This window comes from Aotus nancymaae, unplaced genomic scaffold (genome assembly GCF_030222135.1).
Source record: "Aotus nancymaae isolate 86718 unplaced genomic scaffold, 86718_ANA_hifiasm-v0.15.2.pri h1tg000064l_1, whole genome shotgun sequence".
NCBI classification, from domain to species: domain Eukaryota; kingdom Metazoa; phylum Chordata; class Mammalia; order Primates; family Aotidae; genus Aotus; species Aotus nancymaae.
The window spans coordinates 20678414-20694811 of NW_026988479.1; the positions used below are offsets into that span (position 1 = coordinate 20678414).

The 16398-nt window shown below is 38.8% G+C and overlaps 1 protein-coding gene across 16 annotated transcripts in view; it reads right to left on the reverse strand.

The window, feature by feature from the left end:
* Window positions 1-16398, reverse strand: part of PRELID2 (PRELI domain containing 2) — an 856521-nt gene that overhangs the window by 702733 nt on the left and 137390 nt on the right. The window contains exon 7 of one of the 16 annotated variants that reach the window (XM_064366467.1): window positions 7018-7039. The exons of the other annotated variants lie outside the window; for them this stretch is intronic. The gene's annotated coding sequence lies outside the window, so the exon portion shown is untranslated. Of the gene's footprint in view, window positions 1-7017; window positions 7040-16398 lie in introns of those variants that run through there. 16 annotated transcript variants of the gene reach the window in all.

Consider the following 16398-nt stretch of genomic DNA (forward strand, 5'->3'; position numbering starts at 1 on the left):
AGGAATAGCTCCATGCATCAATCAGAAGAGTCTGGGCTGACACTTCAAGAGGTAAAATGCTCAGTGTTTTCACCCAAGGGGTGACACTTTGTCTAATGATGTTAATTTTGCACCATAAACACTTTTTATACTACAAAAAAAATCAAAGCAAATGCCTGTCAGGTCGACAATTACAAATAGCAAAGGAGAGATAGATTAATTCCTACAAGAGTGAACTTGAATTATACCAAAAGACAAGTATTTAAAAAACAATTTGGCATAGATTAATTAGCTCTGTGTCTTCATAAAGCAAGATCATTGTTTGGCTTCAAATGCACTTCAGTTTCCTTAATGTTAAGTATACAGATTTGGGTTTTTTATTTTATTTTATTTTATTTTATTTTGAGACAGACGGTTTCAAATGCACTCCAGTTTCCTTAATGTTAAGTATACATATTTGGGTTTTTTATTTTATTTTATTTTATTTTGAGACAGATGGTTTCAAATGCACTCCAGTTTCCTTAATGTTAAGTATACAGATTTGTTTTTGTTTTTGTTTTTGTTTTCTTTTTTGCTCTTGTTGCCCAGACTGGAGTGCAGTGGTGCAATCTCAGCTCACTGCAACCTCCACCTCCTGGGTTCCAGTGATTCTCCTGCCTCAGACTGCTGAATAGCTGGGATTACAGGCATGTGTCACCATGCCCGGCTAATTTTTTTGTATTAGTAGAGAAGGGGTTTCACCATGTTGGCTAGGCTGGTCTCAAACTCCTGACCTCAGGCAATCCACCTACCTTGGCCTCCCAAAGTGCTGGGATTACAGTCATGAGCCACCGTGCCCAGACAGATTTGGTTTATTTGCTCGTTTTTGCCTGAATTTTTATCCTGAATTTTCCATCATTATTTATAGCTCTTCCCACAGTCAAAATGCATCAGTTTAGGAACACATTTTTACTTATACATGGTTACCAAGTGGATTACTAGCAGAAGCAACCATTTGCAAATGAGAAGAAGAAACACAGGTGGACATCACCTAAAGAAATTCATGAAGCAACTGCCTCAAATTACAGCTGTACAAAACTAAAAAATCAAACATTTTTAAAAATTGTTCCTCATAAACTCCTTAAACTACCTACTTCTGTTGAACTTTGTTCCTAGAAAAAAAAAGAAATAAATAATTCTTTTTATTATTATTATTATTATTATTATTTTAGATAAGGTCTGGCTCTTTCACCCAGTCTGGAGTGCCTGAATTTTTATCCTGAATTTTCTATCAGGATTATTATTATTATTATTATTATTATTTTTTTAGATAAGGTCTGGCTCTTTCACCCAGTCTGGAGTGCCAGTGGTGTGATCTCAACTCACTGCAACCTCTGCCTCCTGGGCTTAAGCAGTCCTCCCATCTCAACCTCCCAAGTAGCTGAGACCACAGGTGTGCACCACCACACCTAGCTAATTTTTTGTATTTTTGGTAGAGATAGGGTTTCACCACATTGCTTAGGCTGATCTCAAACTCCTGAGCTCAAAAATCCACCTGCCTCAGCCTCCCAAAGTTCTGGGATTACAGGCATAAGCCACTGCACCAAGCCAGAAATAATTCTTAAATTAAAAAAAAAAAAAAAAAAAATAGAAGAATTAGCCAGGTGCAGTGGCTCATACCTATAATCCCAACACTTTGGGAGGCCAAAGCTAAAGGATCACTTGAGGGTAGGAGTTTGAAATCAGCCTGGACAACATAGCAGGATCCTGTCTCCAAAATAAAAAATTTTAAAACTTAGCCAGGCCATGGTGGTGTACACCTGTAGTCCTAGCTACTCAGGAGGCTGAGGTGAGAGAATGGCTTGAGCCCAGGAGTTTGAGGCTGCAGAGAGCTCTGATCACATTATTTCACTCCAGCCTAGGTGACAGAGTGAGACTCTAGCTCTAAAAAATTTAAATTAAAATTTTAAAAATTGAAAAATTAGAGCATCTATGTATTGAAACACTATATAGACTTTTAAAATGATGTTGGAGAAGAATATATAGCAATTGGGAAGAGGTCTTGATATAATGACAGGGAGGGAGCAAGTCACAAGCCATATTCTGAGGCAGCAAAAATAGTGATTATGAGCATGGATTCGCAAACCACACTGCCTTGGTTCAAATCCCAGTTCTATCACTCACTAGCTGTATGACTTCAGGCAAGGTAGTTAACCTTCTAGTGTCTCAGTTTACTCCTCTGTAAAATGAGGGCAAATACTAGGACCTAGAGCATAAATTTGTTGTGAGAATTAAATCAGTATAAATAAATACATACAAATAAAGCACTTAGTACCTGAAACATCGTAAGTGCAACATAACTTTGGCTCTTATTAACATTTACAATATGTTTCTGTTTTTAAACACAGTGTATAAATATATTGTACATAAGAAAAAAGTCTTGGAAGTATATGCCTCAAAATATTAGCCATGATTGTCTCAATGGGATTAGGGGTAATTTGGAGGAGGGGGTGGTTTTATGTTTACTTTTTACTTTTCAAAAATAAAGATGCATGATTTTGAAATTTTTTTCAATGTTGATCATCTTTAGTGAAATTTATTTTTTCTCAAGTGCTTTTGCTTTTAAAATAGTTTATTAATAAAACACATTTTTAAAAAAGAAGTATAATATAATACAATAAAATATAATGAACAGCTTCAGACTTTGCATGAAATTAAGCATAAATTCATTGTATTTGAAGAATTTGAAGTCCACGGTATAAATTAAAGTATGACTGTAGTTTTTGACTGTTGTTTTGTTTTGTTTTTTAATAATTCATTTCATGGATTCAACTTTTCCATATGACATTCAGAAATGTCATTCATTTATTCATTTAACAAATTTTTTTGTTAAGTGTCTATTGTGTCAATAGAATGCACAAAGATCATTGCTTTCATGTAGCGTATATATTATATAATATACTAGAAGATAATAATTTGGTCTGAAGGAAAAATAAAAGGAAAGAGTGGCAGGAATTGGGCAGAGGGACAAAGGGGAATGAAGAAGAGCCAGCTATAATGCTAAGCCTCAGTGAGCACTCACTAATGCCAGAACTGATGAAAAGCCCTTGGAGAAACACAAAGACAAATATTCCATCACTCCTCACATAGTTATTGGACACTTAGAACGTGTCAGGTCCTCGGCTAGTTACTACAGATTCAGTAGTGTCCCAAAAAGTCATGGATCCTGCCTTACTTTGCAACGTATAAAATTGTATAGTCAGACAACACTAACAAGTAAAGAAAAAGATATAAATAATTACAGATTATCCTAAGTGTGCTGAAGGAAACAAACAGGTACAAAGAGGAGAACTACCCCTTTGGAGCAGTTGGAAATGCCCTCTCTCTGTAGAGGTGACATGAATGCCTAGGCCTGAAAAATGAGAAAATAAATCAGTCATATCAAGAGCCAGAAGAATAGCCGCTTAAGTACAGCAAAGAGCATGTGCAAAAGCCCTGAGGCAGAAAAGAGCTTGGTGCATTCAAAGCCCTGAAGGAGGCCTGAATGACTAGAGACTAGTGGGGGCTAGGAAGCAAGTGATAGGCAATAGAGGTCAGTAAGGTAGACAGAAGCCAGCTCATGCACAAAATCAGACTATTACTTTTTCATAGAAGAGAAGTGTGGTCTTGGTCCATTTCCAATGCCATCTCCAACCTGCTCTTATTCCTTGAGTTGTCCCAAGACATTATCCTTGTCCAGGAGAATTCAGGTTCTGGCTCAGAATCTCCTGTGGAATTGCAGTCAAGCTTGCAAGCAGGCTGAAATCATAGGCTGCAATCATCTGAAGGCTTCATGTGGCCTGGAGTATCTGCTTGCAAAATGGCTCGTTTACATGGCTGGGGGCACAAAGTGTCTGTCCCTGCTTAGGTGGGCCCTTCCACCAGACCCTCACAACATGGCAGCTGGCTTCTCCCCAGAATGAATGACTCAGAGTGAGCAAGGAGGAAGCTGCAATGTGTTTTATAACCTGGCCTCAGAAATAACATATTATCACTTCTACCATAGTCAACTGGTCACATAGACTGACCCTGATATGATGTAAGATGGGACCACACAAAAGCATAAATATCAGAGGGTGGGGATCACTGGGGGCCATTTTAGACCCTGGCTAGCTGGTTAACTATGTTAACATATGTGAAAGTTTAATCTTCAAACTTATGTGTGTGTGTGTGTGTGTGTGTGTGTGTATGTTTGTGTGTATCTGGATATAACTCTCTCTAAATATGCATATATATAACTCTATATATTTCTAAAACTTGAAAATTATATATATATATGGCTTAGTATAGTTTCTGGCACATAGTGAGCAATGTATAATAGCTTTTTTTTTTTTAACCAGTGTTGCTCAAAAAATAGCCATTTGCCAGTTTAGCAGCCACTTCTGTGCCTCTCTCTTCTCAAGGTATTTTATCTCTTTAAAAGGACTCCTGAGGCAGTCTCTGCTTAACACAAAAATATCACACATCCAATGGTGAAAATTTCATTATTCCAAAATTCAGGAATTATGGTCACTTACAAGCAAATATACTTCAGAGATACCTTTCATTCATTCATTCATTCATTCATTCATTCACCAATATGTATTTGACCTACCTAAACATTCCAGAATTACTTTCTTATCTCTAAAATATTTTTTTGAGATAGGGTCTTACTCTGTAACCCAGACTGGAGTGCAGTGGCGTGATCTCCGCTCACTGAAGCCTTGATCTCCCAGCCTCAAGTGATCCTTCCATCTCAGCCTCTCCAGTAGCTGGGACCACAGGTGCATGCCACCACACCTGGCCAATGTTCTTTTATTTTTTGTAGAGATGGAGCTGCACCATGTTGCCCAGGCTGGTCTGGAACTCCTGAGCTCAAGTGATCCACCCACCTCACCCTCCCAAAGTGGCGGGATTACAGGTGTGAACTACCACATCCAGCCATCCTTAAAATATCTGAAAAATCATTACAGTTCTTTTTTTTTTTTTTGAGACGGAGTTTCGCTGTTGTTACCCAGGCTGGAGTGCAATGGCGTGATCTCGGCTCACCACAACCTCCACCTCCTGGGTTCAAGCAATTCTCCTGCCTCAGCCTCCCGAGTAGCTGGGACTACAGGCGCACACCACCATGCCCAGCTAATTTTTTGTATTTTTAGTAGAGACGAGGTTTCACCATGTTGACCAGGATGGTCTTGATCTCTTGATCTCGTGATCCACCCACCTCAGCCTCCCAAAGTGCTGGGATTATAGGCGTTAGCCACCACCCCCAGCCTACAGTTCTTAACATTCCCAGCAATTTGTTGAGAACTCCAAGACACACCAATAAAGGAATTAATTACTTAATTTTAAAAATAGTATGCATATAATATATACTAAAAAATAGTATATATTCAGGCCACTTTTGGTAATGAAGACTGGAAGAAGCCAAGACAAGAAGAATAAATCAGAGTAAGCAAATGATGGAGGCAGCAAGTACTGATCAAGCAACAAAGTGGATGTAGGAACAAGAGGAAAATAATATACGTATTTAATAAATAAATGTCTGATATATACCTATATATACACATACATGCACACATACAATATAAATAAACATCTGATATATAAGACATATATCGGTCTGGGATGGTATACATATGTGTGATATATGTAGATGGATATAGACATAGATATAGGCATCCCTGTGTGCAGGTCTTGCCTGGCATGCTATTCATGCTTTTCCTCATTTAATCTCACAGCAATCCTAGGAGTCAGTTCATTCACAGATGAGCAAACTCAATGAGGTTAAGAAACTTTCTGAAGATCTGACAGCTTCTCAATGGTACAGCCAGGATTTGAACACATATATGTCTGGCTTCAAAGCCTATGTGTACAAGCAGGGTTCAGCAAACTAACCACCTATGGGCCAATTCTCCCTGCTGCCTGCTTTTATAAATAAAGTTCAGTTGCCACAAGCCATCACCGTTTCTCTACACAGTGTTTATGCTGCTTTTATGCTAGCAGAGTAGAGGTGCATAGTGACAACAGAGACTCCATGGCCTGCAAAGCCTAAAATATTTACTCTCTGCTTCTTTACAGAAAAGGTTTCCTGACCCTCTACTCTTTATCATCGTCTTATCTGAAAAACTAATTTGAAGATTTCAGGGAAATTGTCATAAATGCAGTCCATTTCGATAAGAAAATTCCCTTGGGTGTGGTTGTGTCTCCTAAGATAGTTTTAATCTATGGTGAGTTGGGAAATGGACACTGTGCCTTTAAGGTTTAATGCATTTGATGCTTGAGAATTACAAGAAGACATTTTGTGACATTTGAAGCTGTTTCAATTTCAGCTGTCTGTTATCTGACCCTCCAAAATAAAATCACTAAAAATTTGCAGCCTACTTACTTCAAAGCTTACATATGAGAACTGTGATTGTCCTAATGTCCCTCTCTCTCTCTCTCTCTCTCTCTATATATATATAGATATAAAAGAAGTTATGGTTTGCAAGGCAATTCAAAACATAAATTCAAGATCTTGGGTATTATTATTAACTAAAGATATCATTCAGGCCTTTTCGCAAGCTCCATATATGAATTTCTATTATACAGCTATAGAAAGTTTAGATTTCAATTCCAATTCATAAAACCTCATGTATTTATTCATTCAAAAAATTTTGACTGAGGACTTACTATATATTAGGCAATGTTACTGTTTACAGAATAGTTATTTGTCAGGTGCCAATTGCCTTATCTGTATTATACACTCATCACCAGTGATATTTTAACTTTTAAATGAGATTTAAGAACAGCTATGTCCCTATCATCTTGGAACTTACAGTCTACAGGAGAAGAAAGAATTCAAATAAACACAAGTAACTAAATATATCATTACAAAATTGTCTTAGTCTGTTTGGGCTGCTATAACAAAAACTAGAGATGACTGGGTGGCTGAATAAGCAACAGAAAACTTAATTCTCACAGTGCTGGAGGCTGGGAAATCCAAGGTCACGGTGCCAGTAGATTAGTGTCTGGTAAGGGCCCACTTCCTGGTTCACAGAACAGTGTCTTCTCACTCTGTCCTCACCTGATAGAAGGGGCAAGGCAGCTATCTGAGCCCTCTTTTATGATGGCATTTATCCCATTCAAAGGGGCTTCACTCTAATGATCTAATCACCTCCCAAAGGTCCCACTTCTTTATATCATCATCACCTTGGGGTTTAGGAATTCAACATAAGAATCTTGGAAGAAACACAAACATTCGGTCCATGCCAGTGGAATGTGTGAAGAATGGAGTTCTAGGAAAGACAGTAACAGGGTACCTAGTTCCTTTTGGAAGACTAGGAATGCTTCTTGGGGAAAGAAACATCTGTGGTGGGACCCAGAGATGGAGCAGGGCAAAGTTATATGAATTATTTAAGGAAGAGGAACCTTGCTGCAATGTTCACATGTTGGAATGCTAGGATTTGGGAAAACTGGGATCAGTATATAATACTTAACATTTGCAAGTTGGACATTAGTATTATTATTACACTTCTGTACACACACACATCACACACAGGCACACACACACCCGAATTTACAAATGGGCAAACTGAGGGTAGGAGAACTGCAGATTCATCCATTTGCCAGGTAAATGACGAGTCTGAGGGTCATACCTAGGCTGACTCCAATGGCCAGAGCTTTCCACTGACCCATGATTTGCATCTCTTCCCTGCTCATTGACGTTAATGAAGTAGGAAAGTCCTTGCACCACAGTCTGGTTCCCATTTCAGTTTGTGTGACACTGAGGTATTTTTAAAACAAACTGATTTTAGAACCATATGATTTTGCTTTAAAATTTCCAAATTCAAGGAGAAGAAATGTCAAAAGCTGTCATTTAAACTAAGCATGGCCCCAGACTCTCCAGCACTCCAGCAACCCATACACCCTACCCTTAATAGCACAGCTGCCTCACAAATTTCCTTTCTGGAAAGAAAACATCATCATCAATTCTTTGTGTTCTTAGGGATTCCAAAAACAGACCCTGGTGTTTGGTGTTTGTCCCCTCTCCTGGTTTCCTAGTGCCAAAGGTGTCACTAACTTCCTGGGGATGTAACACCAAGCTCAGGAAGCTGAATATAAGTTCTGCAACCTCCTGAAATTTCCCAAATGAAAAACCATTTTCCTTTTAGAGCAACCACAGACATGGACACGCCCAGTCACATATCTATCTGTGGTCACTTAATTCCCTCCTAATAGGTGAGGAAAATGTTTGGAGTAGAGTGATGTAACCTCTGCAAGCCTAACAGATATTTAGATTATATTCTCAAAGAGTCATCAGAACCTAGAGGTTTTTCTGGTCATGAACAGCATCTCCAACTTTTTATCTCCTCTAGACATCAACCTGTAATGATTTCAGGACCCACAGACCTAGATTCAAATCTCCAATCCTCCACACATGAACTGTGTGATCTTGGGCAACTTAGGTGATGTTCGTGAATCTCAGTTTACCCAAACCCATGTACTCAAAAACTATTAACTTATTTTCCTAAATCCCCTTGTCCCCACTCCCAGCATGGAAGATTGATATGATGCTGGTTTTTGACAGCATTTTGTAGAAGCATTTATTAAAATATTAAATATTATATGCAGTTTTCATAAATGGCCACTGCCAAATCACCAGAATCTCTCCATAAACTAGCAACAAAAGGGTTAATCACTGGAACATCTGGGACCTCTAGGACCCACAGCTGGTATTGTTTGTTATTGGTAGATGCCCAAGACAAAGTACCCAAAAGTGTCTGTCCTTGCTGCCACCAAAGGTTCTCCTAGGGATCCCCAGGGACCAGCCACACTCCATCCATATCTTTCTCTCGGCCCTGGGGATCCCTGGGGATCCCTGGGTGAACACTACCAGACTACATGGGAACAACCAATTCACTGTAGCTCATAAACACCAATATCTGTTCCACCTGCCAGAGTGTGTCCTAATCTGACAAAAGCAGCATGGGGAATACCTTTGGCAGTGCAGCTAACACCCAGGTAAGCAAGCCCCTCCATGGCCATATGGACCATGAAGGCTATGACTGCCCATCTCAGGCCAGCATGCCACAGAATTATCTCTGTGTGACCACTTGTGGAAATTACAGCCACTGGGAGCCAGGCTCCGAAAGGACCAGAGAAAGATGAGGACAGCAGATGGTCAAGTCAGGAAATATTAGGCGTCACTGCAGGCTCAGGCCAGTGACTAAGGATTTCAACTCCATGGATGGTAATTCCAAGAGAGAAGAGCACTTTTTTAGAGTCCTATAATTACCATTATTCTCCCCATTTCACAGATTAAGAAACTGAGGAACAAAGAGGTTATTTAAAATGTAGGTGACAGAGTCTGAATCCAAACCCAGGCACCTTGGCAACAGAGGAAGAAGGCTTAACTTTCACACTGACTGTACTGCCTCTCATTTGGCCTGAAGTATACTTTCAACTTAATTAAAAATGATATTCCAGTAAATGATTTTTATGGCATAGTTGATAAGAGAGAATTTGACCATATAAAAATTTTAGGCAACATTATGAAATCTAAAATAGTTTAATGTAATTTCTTAGTTCAGCAGAAGCTGAGAGAGGTCTCAGGACCATGAACAATAGTATTGATTTTAAAAGAAATTCTCTATGTTTTGAGAATGCAAGTCTCCTAATGACTATCAACCAACAAATGAGCAAAGAGGTTGGTGGATGAGTTCAGTGTAATTCCCTGTGTCAAACCACAAGGTGTCACTTAGCATGTGACAGCCATGCCATCAACAGATCACAGCAACAATTTCTAAAAATCAATAAATGACCTGTAAATCATTAGTTTTTTAATGAATTTTGTGCATTTCAACTTCTATCACTTGGTAAGCAGTTTTATAATTTAAATTAGAGAATTTTAAAATATACATTTAATATTATTTATAGCTTGATTTATACGTTAACTTATGTTACTGTAATGCTGAAGTAATTTTAATACCACCCCTGTAAATACTTATAAAAAGGATATTTTTATAAGTGTGTATGAGAGTGAGCTAGCAAATTTATAATCATCTGAGTATGGTGTTCGAGCACCACTACTTTGCATAAAACAGTCAAACCTAGTAATCACACAGACCACTCCTTGTCTTGTCTGTGTCTGAAGGTAGAATCATGCACAGAGAAAAAGGACATCAAGATAAAAGTAAAGTAACTGTAATAGATGGCTTTAGATGAGTTTTTTCTTTTCTCTGTTTCTCTTTTCTTATTTTGGCTCTCGATCCCTCCTTGGGGGAATCAACAATTTCCTACTTCATGTGGTCCTGGCAGAATGCATCAGGATGCTTTCTTTGATATAAATTAAGAAAGAAAGAAAAAAAACTCTGACAACTAGCTTAAAATCTCACATAAGAAGGCAAGAGGTAAAGCAATTCAATGACACTTTCCCCTGTTCTTTAAGTAGTTAAGAAACTTCTGCTAAAGCATTCCCATGCATAGCAGACTTCCAATTCATGCTTCATATCAATTGGCCAAAATTAGGTCACAAAAATTTGGCTGCTTCTAGGCCAAGGAGCACATAGGGAAAGGAATTATCCTAAATGATACCAACTAATCAAAATTCCCTACCTACCAGGGCACTCCTAATAAAACTTGAGCAGCCAAAAGTCAAAGAAGATGCCACTTCTCTGTGGGCTTGAGTTCCACAATCACTAGGAAAAAAATTACAGGTAGATCTTAAAGAGGAAAGAAAGTTATTTAGCAGATTGATATATAATTATTTCCCTTTCTATCAAAAGACAGAAAATACCATCAAATAAAGCAATCTCTCAACTCTCAACCCTGACAAAAATGTACACTAGACATGCAAACAGAAATCAGGGTCCAAGTTGGAAACTAGATTCACCATTCCTTTACTGGTCTGTGCTGCACCCATTGGCCGTCAAGTGTCACGTATATCAAGTCTTTGGAAGAAACCAAGCAAACATCATCTATTCAGAGCAGATAGTTAGTTAATATCAATTGTATCAGACAGGAATTTTTATGTAAATTGTTTAAAACTCAGCTGAAATGGCTTAAGCAATTGATTCAGAGTCAAAGTGGGCTTTAAATGAACTCTGTTGATTCAGCAGTTTAGACATTAAAGGTATAAATCAAGCTATAAATAAAAACATTAGACATCAATGTCTAAACTGCTGAAGACCCTTGATGTCTCATCTTCCTTCTGTCTCTTAGCTCTGCTTTCCATAGGGATCACTCCATCATCAGATTCCATGTGGTAGACATGCCGCCAAATACACACAGTAGCTTCAGCTTTACTCTTATGATAACAAAATAGCTGCCTCAGTTTCAAGCCACACATGCTAACCCTAAAGGATTCAGGGAAAAGAAAATGTCAGTTCCAATAGCACACAACCAGGTCTTGGGATCCCTTTCATTGCCCTGAAATGGGACATTTGACTAAACCCAAACTAATAACTGCAGCTAGGGAAAGAAGATATAAATTGGCTTAGGTCAATTACAGTCTAATCCTGGAACTTTGTGACAGATCAACTCCACATCCAAATCATATAGAAAAGAGAGATGTTCAAGGTATATTTAGAGGGAGAAGCGGAGAAGAAAGGAGTGGGTACTGGAGCATCACACAATAAATTTCCCCTGCACCTGTCCTCCACACCTGAGTGCCTGCATAAAGAACTCTTTCCAGCAAGCCTCAAATTTCCAGGTCCCTTTCAGAGCTACATTTTACAACATCACATGGCTCATTTTACTCATGCAACTTAGAGAGAAAAAAAATCCATAACGTCATGGCATATTTTATTCAACAACTGCCCCAGAATCAGAGTCACAGTACCTGAGGCATCCTCCTTGTTTGACTCAGAAGCAGGTTTTGGGGCTACTGTTCTCTCTGACGAAACATCATGTCAAGGGGGTTTCTGGATTTGTGCTCACTGAGCTGTAACTATTGCAAATCGAGTTTGGAGATTTAGTTGCTGGCATTACACACAAGATATGAGACAAACGCTGGACTAAGCGACGAGATGCCAGCCCAGATTGGCATGTGGATCATTTTCACTCAATTTCCCTCCACTGATGGATCAAAGCACTCTAAGCACAGCAGTCAACCAGGGGAAAATTCCAAAATCTGCATCTGTCCATTCAGCTTCCAGCTGCAGCCTGGAAACAAAGTAAAAGACACAGAGGGAATTCCCAACTTCCAATGATATATCAAGCAATGAGATGAGAAATGAGCAAAACATGATTTGCAGCCCAAATGTGATGTTACTGGTGTAACATCCCAAGTCTACAGCAATCCATGAGCAGCAGTCTGGTGTACTCAAAACACACCTGAAATTTGGAGTCTGTATACTAATATTTGACAAAGTACTATTTGAGAATCACTTGGTGTCGCTAGTGTTTAATTCCTTCCTCTGTAAAATAGGAAACAATATAATGAAATAGATAACTTTTGAAATCTCTGCCTAACCCACAAGTATTCCTCTTAATGTCCCCGAGTGTATAATGGAGCCATTTTGTAAATAGTTCCCCCAGCAGCCATTTTCTATAATTGCTGCAGTTGACTGGACCAGGAGTGAAATCTGGCCAAAGCTGGGCCACCTATGTTTCCCTCCTAGATAAAATTTAGAATTGGGCCCAAAAGGGAATATAATTAGTCTCCTTCAGAGTGGTAGGACCAGTAAAATGGAGAGTTGAGCTGTTAGCAGCCAGATGCACTTGTACTGATAGGCAGAGGCAGATGAGCTGTGCAAAGATATTAAAAAGGACATAAAGGATGCAGCTGAGAGGTGACCAAGAGAGTCATGGCTGCTTTCTACACCCTTTCAGAAGCCCAGCTGAGCCCGACCCTAGGGTTGCAGGCCAAATTCCCTATTTTTAAAGTCAATCTTTCTCAATTCCATTTTCTTATTTAAGACACTCAAGGTGGTTTCCATTACTTGCAAGCTGAGAGTATTTATGAACACATAATGTCTAACTCACTTGGAGGCTCCAATAATTAAATAACAATGCTTTACAAATGGAAAAGCACTCTAACAACTGATAAAGACAATAGATCTGAACCCAAAAGGTACCTTTTTTTTTTTTTTGGAGATGGAGTCTCACTCTGTCACCTGGGCTGGAGTGCAGTGGTGCAATCTCAGCTCACTGCAACCTCCACCTCCCAGGTTCAAGCAATTCTCCTGCCTCAGCCTCCTGGAGTAGCTAGGATTACAGGTGCCCATAACTACACCCAGCTAATTTTTTTTTTTTTTTTTTTGGAATTTTTAGGACAGGATTTCACCATGTTGGCCAGGCTGATCTTGAACTCCTGACCTAGTGATTTGCCCACCTCAGCCTCCCAGAGTACTGGGATTACAGGCATGAACCACCATACCTGGCCAAAAGTACTGTTTTTAATGAAAGACTAAGATGATTTTGGAGACGATATCTCTAGAAAGATGTTTATTGATAAGCAGACAGTTAGGCTACCAAAATAGAAATTGTTAATGCCAGGGGTCAACAAATATTTTTGGTAAGGAATCAGACAGTAAATATTTTAGTAGGCTATATGACACCTGTCACAACTAATTCATTTTACTATTGTTTTGAGGAAGCACTATAGATAATATGTAAAAACAAAATAGACATGTTTGTGTTCCAATAATATTTTATTCATGAACATTGAAATATGAATTTCATATAAATTATACATGTCACCAAATAATATCCTTCTCATGATGTTTTCCTACCATCAAAAAAAAGAAAGTATGAAATCCAATCACAGCTATGGGCCATACATCACCCGTGCACACATGCCTACCTGCACACACATACACACACACACACACACACACACCCCACCACCACCGCCACTTTGAAAGTTTTACTTCAAAACTTTAGAGAGAAAAAAGTTTATCTTAAGGTGGGAGATCTCAGGGATACTTATTTTCTTGTTTTTATTTGCCCATATTTTCTATTTTTATAGCATAGGCATATATTACTTGCGAAATTATTTTTAATGAAATGGGGGGAAAAAAGGTTGAGTCATAAAATGTAGATGAAAGACAAAGAAGGAGGCAGGAAAATGGCAAAGTTGGAGTGCACAAGTCCACCAAGGTCCCCTGGAACTCTAGCCTTCTTCCTGCAAGCTAAGCTAGCTCCGAGTTGCACTGGAAGCCACAACTACGCCACTGACACAAAGTAGGAATACTGTCCGTATCATCACAGAACCACCTTACTAAGGACCTCAGCATCTAATTCCAGAAGTTATAATAAAACACCAGTTATAATAAGAATCCCAGTGCTTCCCAGAAGGAAAAAAGAATTGATGAGCACAACTCCTCCTTTTTGAACCCAGTTGATCAATGGGCAGTTAGTTTTCCTTTATAGAGGGGAGTTCAAGGGAGCACCCACCCAACCTCTAACCATGACCTGAATGTTTGTTTCTACCAAGCAGCTCTGCCCAGTCTTCAGCCGGCCTCCACCCATACGAACTTCATATGAGAAATACAATTCAATGTCTATGAGTCACCTCCTGTGTACCAGGCACTACACCAGGGGCTATACGAAAGATGTACACACTCTGCCCAATAGCTGCAGGTCACTCTCTCAGTGTCAGTGTTGTTCAGTCTAAAATGACTGAAATGTAAAATAAAATAGCAATAATAATAATGGTGTTATACTCATGGTACCCTTAAAATGTTGTCTCATTTTAAGTCTTCACTTTATCTATGAAACATAAGTAACCCCAGTTGAGAAATGAGACTCAGAAAGGCACAGTGACTTAATGAAGATCATCCACCTGGCAACTGGCAAAGCCAAGATTCAATCACATGCCCAGACTTCACAGTGACTAAACATCCTTTCCTAGGACCTTACATGCAAGTTAACACTTGGAAGCCTGTTGGAAATGCAGTGTCTCAGGCCTCATCCTCAGGCCTGCTCATTCTGAATCTGCATTTTACACAAACCTTAAGTCACTCAAATTCAAAGGAAATGAGGATGTGAACAAAATTTATTAAGCATCTCCTGGTGAGGCACTGTGCCACTGTGATATGATTATTTTAATTGCCACAATGACACTGATTTTATACCCATTTTATTAATATACTGGTGAAGAAACTGAGCTCAGGAAAGCTAAATAATTTGCCGAAGATCGATAGCAAGTAGGTTGCAGTGAGTCACTGGCAGAGCCAGGAAGTGACCCCAATGAATATGACAACACTCCTCTTGATTTTGTGTCAGGACTGAATGGAGTTGAAGGGCCAAGTGGCCAATGTGCAAAAGGCTCAGCTGACCTTTGGAGTTTGACTGTGCCAGTAATGTCAAAAAGAGGGTAATTTCTGTATTATGAGGTCCAAGCTTATAATAAACCACATTAGAGAATAAGATATAGGATCCTTAAGTGTGTCTACCAGGAATGAGACTTTTTAAAAAATCTGTTAAGTTAGATGTTTAGTTTCCTTAAGAAGTTATCCATAAGGTACTGAAATGGTAGGCTTTAGAATTGACAATTTCCTCCTCTCTAATACAAGTAGTAATAGGAATTAGTCTCAGGGCAACTACCAAGTCCAGCTAAGGAGAAATAAAAGGCTCTCAATAAACACCGAGAAATAATAGATATTTTCGAAACAAAAACAGACAAAAAAAATTACTCAGATCAAGTCAGAAAAAAAAAAATCTTGCCAATTTATTTGGAAGTTCCTGGGATGGTTTACACTGTGTTGTTCCTATTCAAACTGTGAAGTACTGTATACCCAAAAACACAAGAATAGCATGCAAAAAGCTGCCACAGACAAGGAGACAGAGCCTGGGAGACACCCAGCATGCTGCGTGAACTCAGCCCCACCCCACACAATCTTGCCTTATTCAAAGCTGTTTTCTTTTCACCCTCAAAAGATGCCTGGCACATAGCAAACATTCAATAAATAGCTGTTGAATAAATAAATGACAAATAGTATAATGCAATGATTATTTAGTATATCTGATGTTGCTCTAGGAAATTTGAGATGTGCTATTGGGGTATCTGCAAAACATTCTTGGGGAAGTGGGGGATGGAGAAAATAGGCCCGCTCTTCCCCTCCCGACCTGCTTCCATCCAACTGGAACATGCCTGTTTTATATGTTGGGCTTCAGAGTAATATTTGACCTAAAGAAACAGTCTCATCACTAAAAAGGAAAAAATAAATTTTGGAAAACCACTACAGTAAGAAAAAGACTAAACAAGAAAAAAAGGACGGATTTTAACTCCTCTTATTATTAACTGTGTGACAAGTTGCTTAACCTCTCTGGGACCCAGTTTCATCATTTATAAAATAAAAAAGTTTATGGAGTTAGATTATTTCTAAGGTCCCTTCCAGCTGTAATGTAATTTTATTACATCATTTTAATTGTTATCCAATTGCATTTTTTTCTTATATGTATGTTTTCTGATTTATTCTCATTTCTTTACAATAAGCA